Raw genomic sequence first — 17302 nt, forward strand, 5'->3', positions numbered from 1 at the left:
GGATTATGTTGCATGTTTATCCCCAGGAAAGATGCATAATTTTTGGCTTGACCATGGAACAAACTGTTTGTCCCATTCTTGTTCTTTCTTCCGACCACAAAAACAAAAAAATTAGCAAACAACCATTGACACCACTAGAGGCTGGCAGTTTGCATCAGATGCAGGTGGTTGAATGTGCTGTGGCCGTAGGTTATACTTCAGACCACTCATTTTTACCCTGAATCCTTCTGGTCAAACCCGTCATCTTTTACCCTGGATCCCTGTGGTGTAGCACTTACAACCATGTCCTTTACAGCTGTTGGGTCCCCTCAGTGGTCCTGGGAGAACTACTCTTGTCATTCCTGGGAGAGGTAACAAGGAAGGCTTCCCTGTTTTGTCTGCATGTTGTGCCCATCCCTTGGGAAGCAGCTGCTGCCATTAATAGCACTGTTAGTCTTATTTTCCTCTCAAAAAGAAACATAAAGCTTAATGTGTATCTACGTCTCCTCAATTTCTTTAGACAGGAGGAGTTTACTGTGCCTCAGAGTTTAATTCAGGCTATCGTCCTTCTTATAAAGTAGTTTATGTTAAAAGAAAGAGGGATACATCTTTTCCTGGTGATTCAAGATTCTGAATCTGGACAGGAAGATGAAGGTAGAGAGAAGTTTTTCTCCTTAAGTTAAATGATTCAGAGAAGAGCACAGTTTCTGATTCTCCCCATGGATGGTTCGCTTCCTCTATGGCTTTTTCCAGAGTGTGCCAGTGTTTTCAGTTGGAAAACACTGAGGTTTCTCAGTCCCTCAGAAAATAGCTGTTAGAGATGAAATTGCCTGACCCTTCACCCATTCCTCCATTCCTTTCGGTTTGGAGAATGTGTATGTTACTTCCTGCAATTTTCCTGATAGTCTGCTGTGCCTAAAAGCAGCTAGTATGTATGAAGTTCCTCAATATTTTCTTTTAAGTTTTTATACATTCTTCCCAAACCTGACCTAGCAGCTATAGCTTTAGTTAATCCTACTGACACTAAACATTTAGTTAATTCCAGTCCAAATTCTGGTAGGGATGGGAAGATATTGATAACTATGAGGAAAAAAACTGTATGCTTCTGCAACTTTGATTTTCATAATTTTGAATTGGCAGGCTCATATGTTAAAGTATGTTCTGACTAATTGTGAAAGTATGAGGATTCTTCTGAGGGAAATTCTGCTTTAAAATAATGTACCTTTTCCCTGTAGAAGTTACTGTTCATTGTTTACAGTGTGTATGTAACTCAGTTGATACTTCTTCTAGGGCTATAGCCACTAATGCCTTTTTGAGGAGGTTTGCCTGGCTATCTTCTCAGAACCTCCCAAATGATGTTAAAATGAGATTTAAAATTTTTCATATGATAGAAATTTAGTTTTTGTTTCATCTCATGCAGAGGTAATCAAAAAGTGTGATGAAAGTGGTAAGCTGATGTAGAAAATCTTAAGATTTTCATCCCTACTTTTCCAGATTTTTTTAAGGGATTCTCTAACCCCTCATCCAATTTTGACCAACAAAAAACTGTCTCAACAAAGTGTAGGTAAACAGAAGGTCTTTTGTTGTCTATTTTCATTTGGTGCATTTTTTTTGAAGCTTTGGATTCAGGACTCTGATTCCACCCCTAACCATAATTCCCTCCAACCCAGATCTCATTTTCTACTTGAAGCATACAGACTTGTATCCGAGGACTCTGCATTAGCAATTAATGTGTTTATATAGTTATTATAGTTATATAGTTATTATAAGACATGCTGCAGGTGGATTGGACACTCTGCATTAGCAATTAATGTGTTTATATAGTTATTATAGTTATATAGTTATTATAGCTGTTATTTAGCTACCCATTCTCTTTTTCAAAAAAAAAAGTTGATGTAAAGATATATATATATGTGTATATATATATATATATATATATATATATATGTATGTATGTATATATGTAATAAGTTTAATAGGATTACTGGTAGTTGCTAGTCTTTTTTGTGTGTGTTTAAAGTTTTAGGATTAGCCTTAAGCCTTAAATTTGTAGGTTTACTTAGCTGTTCTTAATTATTCGTAAAGTAGCTAGACAAGCCATTTTGGTGAGTAGTTACATAATTTCCTATAGTTTACAGATTGGTGCTTGGAGACTGCAGGTGTTTGTAAATACAGTCATAGTTTGTATTATTACAAATTCATATTAAATTCAAGGATGTAAAAAGTGCACAACCTGCAGGGAAAAATTCCCCCACAGGACTTGTAATTTTTGTGCGTATACTTTGTGGCCAAGGAACATTAAGATGTTGACTGCGAAGCCTGTGCCTCCTTTGGAACTAGCACAGTACAGACAAGGAAAGAGAAATTGATACTGAAAGGGCTTCTTCCTCCTCTGACAGGATCTGCTACACATTCTACCCCTTGTCGGTTTCAGATTCTCCAGGCTAGAAGTTGGACAAACCTAAGTCTAAAAAGGACAAGCCCAGGGAAAATCAGAAGAAAAGAAGACAGACAAATCAAGAAAAAGGTCCCTGAATCCAACAGATACTTTGGGTCCGGATCCTAAACACCAAGGAGGTCAGATGCACCAGCTCCTCAGGTCCAGTCTTCCTCTACAAGACTTAGATTTTCACTGGAATTGGTGAGCCATAGACTTCTCTCACCAATCTTTCAGGAAAAATGATACTGCAGGCCATCATTGGTGGCATCTTTACTGAGGTCTGCCCATTCTACCAGAAGTCTTACAGAGATGGACATCAGTAGAATGATGAAATTCCTGAGGACAAAGATTCATTTTGGGGTTCTCCCGTTGACCGGCCTGGGTATGGGTCCAACCCTCCCCACCCTCATTATCTCCAGTATCAGTCCACTCCTCAGTGTCTGGTTCCCACAGGTCCATGCTCTTCCAGTGCACCTTTGACAGTTTGAACAACTTTGAGTCTGGCATTGTTCTTGACTGTATCAACTCCCGTGCATTCGGATCAGGATGAGTCCTGGAGCCAAAGCATCAGTCAGCATCGGGTCTCAGGGAGGTGAGTTGACTCCAAGGTTCTTTGAGCAGTCTTTCTCTGTTGCGGCTTTGGTCCTCAATAGGTTGGGTCAGGGCCTGTCAGGATTGGGAAAACTCCTTCATCCTTGGATGGTGGCAGTGTTCCTTTGGTTCTCATTGCAGCTTTGGCATTCAAAGCCTTTGACAGGGTTTTGGCCAAAGCAAAAGAAAAGGTGTTATCTTCCATCTTGGCTGCATCCCATCATGTTTTGGGTTCTGCTTCTCTCTCCACTTATTTGAACTGACAGGGACAGTTAGTACCAGTAAGCCTAGAGTTCACTTGACATATTAGTTCCCATTCCGATTCAGACCCTTCTGATGCTTCCCCAAGACAGGGTCACAGAAAACAGATATGTAAACTGAAACACTTGAACTAATCATCAGAGTCAGACACAGAAGACACAGACTTGGATGAAGGCTCCCCCAGATCTCTTGTAGAAGACGTCACTTTTGGCAACATCCTAGAATTGATGAAAATACAAGAAGGCTGGTCTGCGGACACCCCTTCGCCAGACAAATCTGTGTTCCTCGAGGTCTTTGGTTTTGGCTCATCTGCATTTTGGGTGGTATCACCTCCTGATGTCCTTATTGATCTTGTGGCTAAGCTGGCATTGTGGCTAAGCTGGCATAGAAGGACTGTAATGTGGTAGAACTTATCACTAAGAAACCAAATAGGATATTGGTAGCCTGCAAGGATAGAAAACACTGGAGCAAAGGTCCACCAGTAGATGCCATGGTTACAGCAGTAACCACAAAAAAGGAACTATCCAAAAGATGCTCTTCTGTCTATCCCCTAAATAGGGAATCAAGGGCATTGGACAGATCTGGGAAAAGGACATACACTTTAGAGACATTTGCACTCAGAGCGCCAAACTATTTGGCTCGCACGACACAATTCCAGAGAAACTACCAGAGCTCACCAAGTCCCATTGGGGTAACTTAACAGTAGACATTCAGGAAACTGTGGACTCCCAACTGTCTACCCTACAGTCTGTGTCTAATGTCACCATGGGTCTGCTACACATGGGTCTGATGGTGCAGCTAGGGCATCAGGCACTGGCATTACAATCCACTGTTACTCTTGGATGCACCTTTGCAACTTAGCAGAAGGCTTCAAGACATCTTTTGTCCATGCCTCTTTTGATGGTTCCACACTCTTTGGACTCAAAAAGATACGCTGACCAGGGGAAAACAGGATGGTGAAAACCTGTCTGACGTGGGAATATTTTTCTCTACTCCTCAAAGAGCTTTCTGTAGGAATTAGAGGGATGGCAAGAAAATGTGGTTCAGAAGGTCGCAGGGATATCACCACGAAGCTTCTGCAGGCAGACCTCACTGAGGCAGAGGAGGAGGTGGCTATAATGGATGTCACCCTAGAGGAATAGGTGGACCAGTTGACCAGGATTTTCACTGTCCTTTCACTGAAAAAACATATCAGCGCTCCTGAAAGGTTGCCTGACTGCTGCACTCCAGAGGCAGTTGACAAGAAGATTATCCTTACACCCTGTAGCCTGGCAGGACATCACAATAGATTATTGGGTGTTAAGAATAATCACCAGAGGGTATTGCATTATCTTTCTTGCCCACCAAAGAAAAAGATTCCAGATGTTCCACCAGCCAGCTGAAATCTACAGCAATAGAAATTTCCAAGTTGCTAGAAAAAAAGAGCCATCTCCCCCAACCAGTTAGAATCTGGAGTCTGTTCCAGGTTCTCTTTAGTGCCCAAAATGACAGAAGACCTCAGACCAGTTCAAGATCTAAGTCTTCTCAATCAATTTGTAAACAGACAAAATTACAGAAGGTCGCACTTCAGTCCATGCTACCTCTGCTGAGGAAGGACTATTGGATGTGCTGTATAGACCTCCAAGGTGCCTGTTATATAAAAACTGAGCCACCATCTAGCAGATTTCTTCATTTCCATCTGGGAGCCAATCACTATCAGTTCAGGGCACTGCTTTTCAGTCTCAACACAGCCCACAGGGTGTTTACAAAAATTATGACAGTGGTAGCAGCTCATCTCCATCTTCTAGGGATCCAAGTTTTTCCATGCCTTGACAATTGGCTTCTCACCACTATTTCCAGGGATCTCATTTTTCAACATCGGTACCTATTGCTCTAGCTAGTACACAATGTGGGTATCAGTCAATCAGTCCAAGAGCCAACTGATTCTTAGTCAAGAAATAGAATTCATTAGATGCCATTTTAGCACAACTTTCCAGTTTGCCAAACTAGCAACTTCCAGACTGATTTTCCTCTGTCTAGTGACCACACACTTTATCCAGCATCCTTTTCCCCAGACAAGTTTAATACTTCATTTACTAGTCACACTGGTCCCCTAAGGCAGATATCACATGAGGTTATTGCAATGGCATCTCTCAGTGCAATGGTCTCAAGCTATTTATCCTCTGCATTCCAAAATTCAAATGACACAGGTGAGAAGGGATCAAATAAAATGATGGATAACCTCTCCATAGTAACCACAGATGCTCCCTTTTGGGGGGTGGGGGCATTTCAAAGAGAAAGCAGTCCTAATGTTCTTGTCACCTGTAGAGGCCAGTCTTCACTTCAGTGGTTTGGAGATGAGGGCAGTCATCCTGGAGCTGCAGGCCTTATGGGATGTCCTCTCAAAGGGTGTGATTTCTGTCCAGACAGGCATATTGGTATTCTGGTATATCAACAAACAAGGTGGAACCTGTACATACCCTCTTTGCCGGGAACCCATGAAAGTGTGGCAGTGGATGATAACTTCCTGTTGTTTTCTGACAGCAGTGCATATTCTGAGGACATCGAATGTACTTGCAGACAAACTGAGCAGATTAATATTCCTGCCTGATGAGTGGTCCCTCAATCAGACAGTAGCGACTCAGATTTTCAGCTGCTGTGGCCAACTGTGCTGTGATCTGTTTACATCCTACCTGAATAACAAATACAACAGTTATTTTGCCCTGGTGTTCATCGTGCATACAGCTGCAGTCATAACAGATGGGTTATCCTGCCATCAGGCGGGTCCTCGGTCAGCCGAATTCCAAAGTCTAGGTGCTTCTTCCTGACGTCAGTGCGGGAGGGTATAAAGAGCCAGCCGACACCATCTTATTCAGTCTTTCTGGGCGTGCGGTGCCCGAAGCAGAAGCAGTTGGCAAGTGCCGGTCGGCCAGCTCCTGAGATTTACAAAAATATTTCAGCCGAAGTCTTCTTGAAAGCTAAGTACCCGTTGGGAAACTTTTCTTGCCTCAGACCGATGTCAAAGTTAATAATTGCATTTCATGTAGGAAGCAAATACCGCATAAGGATTTCCACTCTTTCTGTATTCCTTGCTTAGGCCCAGACCACGGCGTCTCGGCCTGCCGTTTTTGTGCTAGATTCAACAAACGCACTATTCCCATCACTATTTTGGTAAAAATTTAATTACATTATGTCGTCGGATACTCCGACTCCAGTTTTGGGTAAAAGACGCAAGGATAAGGACCAACATATGAGGTCCGCAACTTCTACTGACACCACGCTAAGGCCGACTACCAGTTCTCCGGTTCTCAGCGCCGCGCAGCGAGGCCTGACTACCGATGACACTTCATTACGGTGTCGTCTGTCCACTCCGACTACAGATACCGGCGCCACTTTTGGGGAAACCCAGAGTTTAGACAGGCCTGCCATTTCTCAAGGTGTCTTCAGGCCTTCCTCCTTCTCCATTAAGGCTTTCACAAAATCTAAAGCAGCCAGGAAAACTAAAAAAACAAGGACCACAGACTCCCTCTCAAGGCCCCATGCCTAAAAAACAGATGCTCAAAATGGCTGAGGATTTGATTACTCTTATCAGGGGTTCTCAACCCCCTCGGGCAAAAGGCCCAGATTAGAGGAAGACTACCCTTCCTCAGATCAAGCCTCTATTACCTCTGAACATTCTGAGGACCAGGAATATACATATTCTCCTTTTGAAGACTCTGATGCAGAGGAGTCTATTCCCCATGAGGACTACTCGTTTGGGGAAACCCTACATACTTTGAGGGAACACTTTCACTGGGAAGGCCAAGATTACTCAGATTCCAAGAAAAGGCCCATACTGCTGACCCAGAAACTATTTCACAAGGTCCCAAGGGAATTAAGGCCTCTTCTGCTAAAAACCCTTTACCTTCAGAGAGAGATTCCAGAGCTTTAGAAAGGTGGGGGAAAAAGGTGTATACCTCAGCCACTTTAACCATGAGGGCATTAAACTGTCAGTTCCATATGTTAAAGTATCAACAGTTTTTATTATCTGAGTTGAAAAGCAAAATGACACAACCTGAGCAACCAGATTTAAAAGAGTTGCAGGATTTGTTGCATAGTGCAGAGCAAGTGGGTAAACATACCTTGCAATGTGGTTTTGATGCTTTAGAGGCCTCATGTAGAGCTGCTGTTACAGGATCTGTCATACGTAGACATGCTTGGCTCAAAGAAAAAGCCTTGCCAGATTATGTCAAAGCTAAATTACTGGATGCACCTCTTCAAAAAGATGTATTGTTTGGTGTTAAAGCTGAGGAGGTACTAAAGAAAATGGAGGAAAAGGCGAGATCAATGCAAACAGTGAAAGATTTCCTGCAGGTACAAACTCCACGTTTCAGCAGAAACTGGCCTTCAAAAAATTGGTCCTTTCCAGCCACAGACAGACCTCAAAGAGGCAGATACAGGCACCCAAGAGGTAGAGGGCAATCTCAAGGATCATTCAGAGCCAGGCAATGGCAAGCACCAACCCCAAGAGGTGGAGAAGATAGATCACAGTCATTCAGAAAGCAGACACAATGACTTTCCCCTTTACCTGCCAAACAAAGCTTTAATGGCAGCACCTTTAGGTGGAAAACTGGCATTATTCTCAAAAAACTGGCATATTGTCACAAAAGACAAATGGATCCTGGACATTATAGACAGAGGCTACAGATTCCACTTTCACACCCTTCCAAGAATGAGAGGCATGCCAAACCTGCCACAAAATCAAAGGGCAGAGGCACAAAAACAAATTTCAGCTCTCATGGACATGAAAGCTATTCAAGAGGTGCCTGCAAAAGAACAGGGTCAAGGGTTTTATTCCAGACTATTCCTGGTACCAAGGAAGGACAAAGATTGGAGACCTATTTTGGACCTATCCATCCTAAACACATATTTACAGGTACCAAAATTCAAGATGCTCACATTACAGCAGCTTCTTCCCATGCTGGGCAAGGAGTCTTGGCTGGTAACATTGGACCTCAAGGAGGCATATCTGCATGTCCCTATCAGACATGATTGCAGAAGATACCTCAGATTTCTTGCAGGTTCAACCCATTATCAGTTCTCTGCATTGCCCTTTGGCTTATCTACTGCACCCAGTGTTTACGAAATGCCTGGCATCAGTAATTGCCTTCTGCAGACTTCAAGGAATACAAATATACCCATATCTGGACGACTGCCTGATCCAAGCGGACAGCAAGAACATACTTCTGAAACACCTGGCGTTTGTAATAAGACTGTTGAACTTTCTGGGATACACAGTCTAATACCCTCTCAAACAATAATTTTCCTGGGTGCCAGCTTGAATAGAAACACCCAGATGGCCTACCTCATGCCAGACAAACAAGGGCAACTATCTCAATACTTCAAACAAAATGGCAACCTTCACCAGGCTGACTGCAAGGAAAGTCCTGCAGGCTCTGGGATTCATGGCATCTTGCATCCTGCTGATCCCATGTGCAAAGCTGCATATGAGGAAACTTCAATGGTACCTAAAAAACTTATGGTCTCAACACAGCCACAGTTTGGAAACAATTATACCTCTCATTCCATGTCCTCAAAAGGAATTTCTGTGGTGGGCTCAAGCATGCCAAAGAAACAAAGGTCTCCCTTTCTGCATACCCCAAGCAAATCAAATCATCACAACAGACGCCCCGGACTACGCCTGGGGGCACAAAAGATCAATGCATTCAGGAAAATGGTCCCAAAAGAGAAGCACCTACACATCAAAAGGAAATGCTTGCAGTGCAAAATGCTATTATGGCCTTCAAAGACCTACTGCATCCAGGCCAGCTATTGATAAGGACAGACAACAACACAGTGATGTGGTACATAAACAAACATTCATACCCCTGTGCAGACTAACCATGACCCTTTGGAACACAGCTTAAATCCAACTCAGGCACAATTCCTGCCAGGGAAGGAAAACACACTGGCAGACAGCCTAAGCAGATATATGACAGATCCACACAAATGGAAGTTGCATCCTCAAGTTTTTGCAAAGATAACTCAGGCATGGGGACAGCCAGACATAGATCTCTTTGCTACCCACAGAAATTACCAACTGAAAAATTTTGCTCAAGGACCTATCATCCATAGGCCTGGAAAGTGGGCCTTTCCTTCAATTGGACAACATTGACAGTCTATGCCTTTCCGCCTCTCCCTCTGCTGCCCAAAGTTCTACTAAAAGCCAGAGCAGACAGGCCGAAAATGATTCTCATTGCTCCAGACTGGCCAAGACAACACTGGTATCCACTCCTGAAGAGCCTGACGCATTCCCCACCATGGATCCTACCTCTAGTGCCTCTTCTGTTGTCCCATCACAACTTCAAAACTATTCACAGCCAGCTCAAAACCCTAAATCTAGCCGCATGGAGAATCCCTTGATTTCAAAACAGACCCTCCTCTCCAAGGAGGTGCAGGATGTCATCTTGGAGGCCAGAAGACCTTCTACTAGAAAAGCCTACTCCGCCAAATGGAAGCGGTTTTGTGCCAGAATCCTTGGGTAATAAATATACCTCAAATATTACAGTACCTAGCTGAGATGTTAAACAGTGGACTTTCCTTCTCCTCCATCAAAATCCATGCTTCAGCCATTTCTGCACAATACAACACAGGTCCTCCTTTATTCTCTCATCCTCTCTTAAGACAGTTCCTCAGAGGGGCTAAGAATATAAAACCCCCAAGGAAACCACCAGTCCCTGCTTAGGACCTCAACTTCATATTGGAAAAACTGACCCTTCCTCCATTTGAGCCAGCTGCTTCAACAGAACTACAATATTTGTCATGGAAAACAGCCTTCCTTCTGGCTATCACCTCAGCAGAACTTCACCTCATGGCTGTGCAACCTTTCATCATTTTCCATCAGGACAGAGTTTCTTCCTACCTTTATGCCAAAGGTAGTATCCAGTGTAGCCTTGAATCAGACTATCCACTTACCTACCTTTTACCTAACCCACAAAACAAAGGGAAAGGCTACTGCATTCCTTGGACATTCACAGACAACTACGTTATTATTTGGACAGGACAAAGCCATTCAGGAAATCCGAGCAATTCTTTGTGTCCTATGCTACAGGTGCTCAAGGAAAGGCTATCTCCAAACAGACAATCTCAAAATGGATAGCCCACTGCATACGCTTTTGTTACTCATTTCATGGAAAAGCTGTGCCATCTAGCATCAGGTCCCATTCCAAAAGGGCCACAGCTACCTCTACAGCTTTCCTCAGGGGGGTTCCTACCAAGGACATTTTGGAAGCAGCCACTTGGAGTTCAGTGCACACTTTCTCCAAACAATATCACCTTCCACTTTACTCAAAATCTAGAGCGGGATTTGCCACAGCTGTCTTGCAGGGCATCCTTGCTTCTCCTAGTTCCACTTAGTGCCTGCCACCCCTACTTAGCTTTGGGATTCTACCCATCTGTTATGACTGCAGCTGTATGCACGATGAACATAGTACAGTTTTGTACCTACCATAAATGTAGATGTTCCTCCATCCCCTCTTAGGACAGGCCTTATGACAAACACCTTCTCATACAACCTATTTGGGGTATTCTTTTATGGTGTATTTGCTTGCAACTACTGTTTTTTTGTTTATTCTATATTGCATGATTACTTTATGTTTTGCCTTCCTTCTGGGGGCACCTGACATCTGGGGCAAGAAAAACTGAAGAAGATCCCTGCTGCACTGACATCAGGGAAGAAGCGACAACTGGGACCTAGACTTTGGAATTGAGGACCGGATAACCCATCTGTTATGACTGCAGCTGTATGAGCACTCGAACATCTACATTTATGGTAGGTACAAAACTGTATTATCCCTCTACAGTGACAAGCACCAAGGGTTACCCTAATCCACAGTTGGGCCCCAGATCTTCTCTACACCTTTTTCCTATACCATTGATAACCAAATTTATTCAGAAAGCCAGACCCTGCAGGTTTGGTTCCCCTGCCTTTGGCTTTACATAATACATCCAACTTGGATGTTAGATCACTGTTCAGATCTTTTAAGTCACCATTCCAGACTGTGTCTAACACACCCAAAGACCCCGAAATTAACCACATGGTTTCTCTAGTTTTAACAATAGCCACAGATACCAGGCTGTCTTCTTTTGTGGTCCACATTATTTCAACTTCTCAGAAACAATAAAATAAAATGCTTAGATCTTTTCTCAGCACCTTTCCCCTCTATTTTGGATTTTTATTCTGAACTTTTTCAAAAATAGATTCAGTTTTTCGACTTGTATCAAAAGTACAGATGGTTTCTATTTAAAAATTTCACATCGAACAATTGACATCGCTATAGCATCTCTAAAAACTTGTAAAGCCTTTCTTAATAGAGCCTTCTTGCTTAGGCCACCAATTAGTAATCCAGTACCTCCTTGGAACACTGCTATATTGCTCCAAGCAAGTTCCCTTTGAGCCAGCAACTTCAGCGGACCTAAGGTTTATTTCTTGGAAAACCATTTTTCTTGTTGCAGTTACTTCTTCTAGATGAATTTCTGAATTACAGGCTCTTTCTTGTAAACCTCCATGTTTAATTTTTCACGAACAGAGAGTGGCCTTAAGAACAAACTCATCCTTTCACCCAAAAGTGACATCTAAAATAAATCTAAATCAGTCTGTTGATTTACTGATATTTTTTCCAGGATTGTCAAACAAGAGGAGTATATCTTGCATATGCTGGATATTCATTATCAGCTCAGATTCTACCTTCATAGAACAAAACATTTCAGAAAGTCAGATCAGTTATTTGTAGGCTTTTGAAGAACAAAATTGGGTAAAGGCGTATCAGAGGTTACTTTAGCCAAATGATTTGCAGAATGCATTTCCTTTGTTTACAACAAGCAGAGATTATCCTTACAAACTCAACCCAGAGTTCATTCGGTTTACTGTGGGAAGGTCGATCCAGACTGGATCGAATCCACTGTAGCCGAAGTCCAGAGGCCGAACGGCAATCGAACCCAACATTGTCGAAGTACAAATCTTGCCCCCATCTCGACCCATGTTAAAGCCTGTTACGAGGTCGAAGTCGAGATGTATTTTGGCAGTGTCAGAAATCGGCATTGTCGCTTTTGCGGACGTGGGTAGGTGATTCCATCATTCGACTGAGTCCGGATCAACCTTCACATAGTAAACCATTCATTGTACAAGAGGAGAGGCTACTTTTACAGCCTTCCTTGAAGAGAGTTCTTGTTGATGATATTTGTGTAGCAGAGTGTTCCAATCTCCATACCTGTGTGCCTCATTATAAGTGGATGTACAGTCTAGATCATGAGCCTTCATTTGGTTCAAACATCCTCAGGGATGTCCTTTCTTGATACTACACAAGTGTGTGACAGCATGGAAATCTGTCCCAAAGGTTAATTCAAACAGAAATAGACAGCATTGGATACTAAAATGATGTACTTACCATAAGTGTAGATCCTTCTTGTCTCATTTTCTTCCATCTCAACATCCTTCCCTCCTTCCAATTTTGTCATTGACAGCTTCTGGTGACTGGGTAGACCTCACTTAAGAACCTGTCTGTAGACAGCTCCTCATGCTGTTGCTTTCAGTTATACCCTTAACATCTCTGTTTTGAAATTTATGTATATATAGGTAGGTTATGTAATGCTAGTAAACTCGATCTGAGGTACTAAGGTGGAATGGAGGTATTTATGGATACAGTCAAAGCTGTAAATCCATAGCTTCAAAAAATGTATCAAGGTTGGAGCTTCAGAAAAATGTACCAAGGTTGGATCTGGTCAGATCCAACAACCCAAAGGTTGAAAAGGACAAAAATGACACAACATGCTAAGTTCATAATTTTCATTTTAAGAAGAAATGGCAAAGGGATTGCAGAGAGAATTCAGGAACCTCCCAAAAACCAAAGACAGCCCTACAAGTCAGAATAACTATTTAAAGGAGAGCCCCACCCCCAACAAACCCATTCTCCTTCCAGTAAGTCTGAATTTCCTTTTTTCTGTTTGGCAGCAGATATTTTCAGACAAGTGGGTTCTGAAGATAATTCACCAGTGTTACACATGGAATGGCAGTGGAAGGAAATTCCTCTTTTCCAAGAGGAAATCCCTCATCCTGCAGACCACACTCTTATTTCTTCCTGTCCTGCTTCGCATCCTGTCCCAAGGTGTGGAAGAACCAGTTCCTCTTTCCCAGAAGTTGAAAGGATTTTATTCAAGAATGTTTTTAGTGCCAAAGAAAGAAAATACTTGAAGATCAGTTTAAGATCTTTATTTTTGAAACATGTTTGTAGTAGTACCCATATTTAGAATGCTGTCACTTCACAACCCATTACCCCTTTTCCCTCATTCATGTTTCCTGGTAACACTAGATTTAAAAGATGTTTATCATCACATCCCTAGCCATCCAGACTTCAGGCATTTCTTAAGGTTTTGTGTATCTGTCTCACATTTTCAGTTCTCTGTGTTATTCTTTAGACTATCCACTACACCAAGAGTGCTTCCAAAGTATCTAACTCCAGTTATAGCTCATTGCAGGTTACAGGGTATTCATATTTTCCATATTTAGATGACTTGTTTATCTTTGCAGAGTCTTTTTCAAAGTGTTAGGAATCTCCCATGTTGGTGATAGATCTCTTACTCAAACTGGGATTCCAAGAGAACATTCTAAAGTCTTTTTTGACTCTTTCACTCAGGATTGTGTTCCTGGAATGTCAGCTAGACAGCACAGTTCAAATAGCTTTTCTTCCACAGGGGAAATAGTCAAACTCTATTAATAACGTTTTCCATCTTTTGGTCACTGTGAGGGAATACCTCAGGATTTTAGGTTTCATGGCATCGATGATTCCCATGATACCCCTGGCAAAACTCCACGTAAGAAAGATACAGTAGTATATGAAATCCTTTGTCTTTTCAAATCCCAGTGCTGTGGTTTGTTAGAAGAGAAATCACTTGGTGGACTCAGCCTGTGTCCTTAAATCTAAGTCTCACATTTTCCCTCCCTGTTCCAAAGCAGTCACCAAAGACGCCTTGGACTTTGCTTGGGTAGCAGTTTCAGGTGGGGTAAAAGTACAAGGTGTATGGGATACGAAGGGCAGCTGTAAGCACATAAATATAAAAAAATTGCATGGTCTGGTCAAGGCATTCAACTCTCTGTATAATTTTTGGTCCCCAGAACTTCTTCAAGTTGTTATAATTCCACATTCATGTGATATGTCAACAAATAAGGGGGAACCAGGTTGTTCCCCCTTTACAGACTAGCCATGTTAGCTTGGGATATAGCTTGCCATCTCAATCTCACTCTGCAGACATTCTATATGCCATCAGATTAAAATTGTGTAGCAGACAGTCTAAGCAGGACCAAGGCAGACCCTCATGAATGGAAACTAGATTAGAGGGGCTTCCAAGATTTGATCCATCTGTGCAGAGTTTCTCAAGTAGGCTTGTTTGCCTCTTCTCTGAACTATCAGCTGGCAAAGTTCTGCTGCAGCACTCTGTGCAGGAAGGCCTGGAAGACAAATGTCTTTTCTTTTCCTTGGATATGAATATTCTTGTATGCATTTCCACCCTCTCCATTGATATCCTGGGTACTTCTGAAGATTCATAAGAAATTTCCATGATCATTGTGATGACTCCCTTCTGGCCAAGGCATCTGTAGTTTTCCCTTCTTTTGGAGATGGCCAGCGGCAATTACCACAAACTTCCTCATAGACTAGATCTAGTCACACAAAAACAGGGGTGTTTGATACGTAGCAACCCCAGTCAACTTCAGTTGACTGCCTGGATGAAAGGTTTTTATTCCCTTTAGGGGATTGTTTACTGAGGACATGCAGCAGGTACTAACAGAGACAAGAAAGCCTGCTACTAGAAAATCATATATAAGTAAATAGAATAGATTTTCTAGTTGGTGCCAACAACATAACCAGCACCCATTTATGGCTAGTTTTTCCCTGGTTTTACAATATTTGTGTGAGTTACTATCCTATGGCATTCTTACTTCTCCATCAAAGTTCATTTGTCAGCCTTTTCAGCATGTCTGCCCATGGATCCTCCTCTTTCAATGCATTCTCATGTTTTTGAAAGGGGTTTTGGATAAGAGGCCTCGACGAAAATCCGAGTCCTGTCCTTGGAATCTTAAGTATGTGTTAGAGAAGTTAACACTTGCTCCCTTTGAACCAGCTAACCTGGCTGACTTGATGTTCTTAACAAGGAAAACAGTTTTACTGAATTTTCTGACCTTTGTAAGAAGGATATCTGAGTTGCAAGTTCTTATGATGAGTCAACCTTATCTCATGTGCTGTAGAGACAGGGTTTCTTTGAGAACTAATCCTTTTATGCCTAAAGTGGTATCCAAGTTTACTTTAAGCCAAACAATTTATTTCCCTGTTTTCTTTCATGAACCTAAAAATGAGGATGTCCATAAACAACTGAGGTACTATCTTGACAGAACTAAAACTTTCAGATGTTTGGATCAATTGTTCATTTCTTGTCGGTACAAGCTGTGTCAAAACAGACTATTTCCAATAGGTTGTCTAAGGCTATTTATTACCTTTTGTTATACACACCAATACAGAACTATTCCAAGCAGCACCAAGACCCATTCTACCAGGCCTTCGCTTCATCTGTGGCTTTTTGGAAAAGATTGGATTCTAGGAGTATTCTAGAAGCTGCAGTTTGGTCCTCTGTATATAATTTTGCAAAACACTATAAGCTTGAGTCATTCTGTAGGTCTACATCAGGCTTTGTTGGGACCATTCTCCAGGGGTTTCTGGACTCTTCTTCTCCTACCTCCCAGATTTAGTAAGCTAGGATAATCTACCCATGTAGCTAAAGTTATTGCAGCAATGATCAGTATGATAAACATAGTACAATTGTGTAAGTAAATTTACAATAACAGTAGATGTTTGAATGTTCACTGCTGCAGTAGCAGCTTCCTCCCTCCACCCACCTTGTTTTTGGTGCGTTGTTTATGCCAGGGTGTCGACATTTATTTTTATTTCAAGCATTGTCCTTTCTGTGTTTAGCTTCCCTATTTCTTTTGCCATTAAAATTACGAAGGGTTTGGCACCCATACATGTGTGTTTACTTGGCTCAGCTCGAGCTGACTGAGGATTTGGCCAGGTGTTATAGTCTATGCAGGAAATAACCCGTGACACTATGGTACTAGATCAGTGTTCACTCAGACATCTACTTTATGGTAAGTGTTAATGTACACAACTGTACTTTCCTACACAGCTTACATACTTGACTAATACTAGCTGTAACTGCACTTTTTAGCAAAAGGGAAGTAAAGCAGATGAAAATAGTGAATTAAGCATCAATGAACACTCAACAGTGTTTTAAAAAGTTAGGTGACTGCAGAAAATTAGCAGATCAGCTTTTCAACAAAAAGAGTTTAAATGCAGTAAAAATAAGGAAAATACACTTTTTATGCAGAATTCAATAGGTGACAATGAGTGCAGTTGGATTAAGTGCTTTCCTGCTTTCAGATTTTTAAGATGGAAAGAAGCACTCCTTTTAGCTCAGAATTGTAACTGTCTGAAGCCTTTAGATAAAGACATCAAACAAGAGGTGCTCAAAACAGTATAAAAGCCATGCAAAAAAAATGAAGAGCTAATAAAATATCAGGTAAGACTTTAGCCAACAAAGCTGGTAATGCTTATTCCACAGAAAAAAGCAACAAATTACCCCCTGCCACTCAATAACCTCTGCTAGCTGCAAAACAGCTAAACACTGGCCAAAACTAGCTGTAACTTTACTTTTTTGTAGCCAAAGTGAAATAAAGCAAAGGAAAACAACAAATTAAGTACCAGGGAACACTCACAGCACTTCAAACAGCCAGGCAACTGCAGAAACACAGCACTTCACAGCTTTTCAACAAAAACAGTTTAAAGTACAGTAGACCAAGGAAAAATAACGCATTTCTGTACAAAATGCACAATTATGTATGGGATTACAATGGTTTTCGATAAATTTGTTCGAGAGGATCAATCTTAAATATATTATTATGAACATTATTTATTCATTCACTCATTTGATCACAATTACACATCTTAGGTGTACATAGTAAATGAAGTG

General features: G+C 41.7%; 1 protein-coding gene across 2 annotated transcripts in view; it reads left to right on the forward strand.

Moving 5' to 3' along the window:
* Positions 1 to 17302, forward strand: part of LOC122799823 (dihydropyrimidinase-related protein 3) — a 1038656-nt gene that overhangs the window by 907172 nt on the left and 114182 nt on the right. The gene's annotated exons all lie outside the window — the stretch shown is intronic.

Source organism: Protopterus annectens, chromosome 4.part0 (genome assembly GCF_019279795.1).
Source record: "Protopterus annectens isolate FY-2018-M chromosome 4.part0, PAN1.0, whole genome shotgun sequence".
Lineage (NCBI taxonomy): Eukaryota > Metazoa > Chordata > Ceratodontiformes > Protopteridae > Protopterus > Protopterus annectens.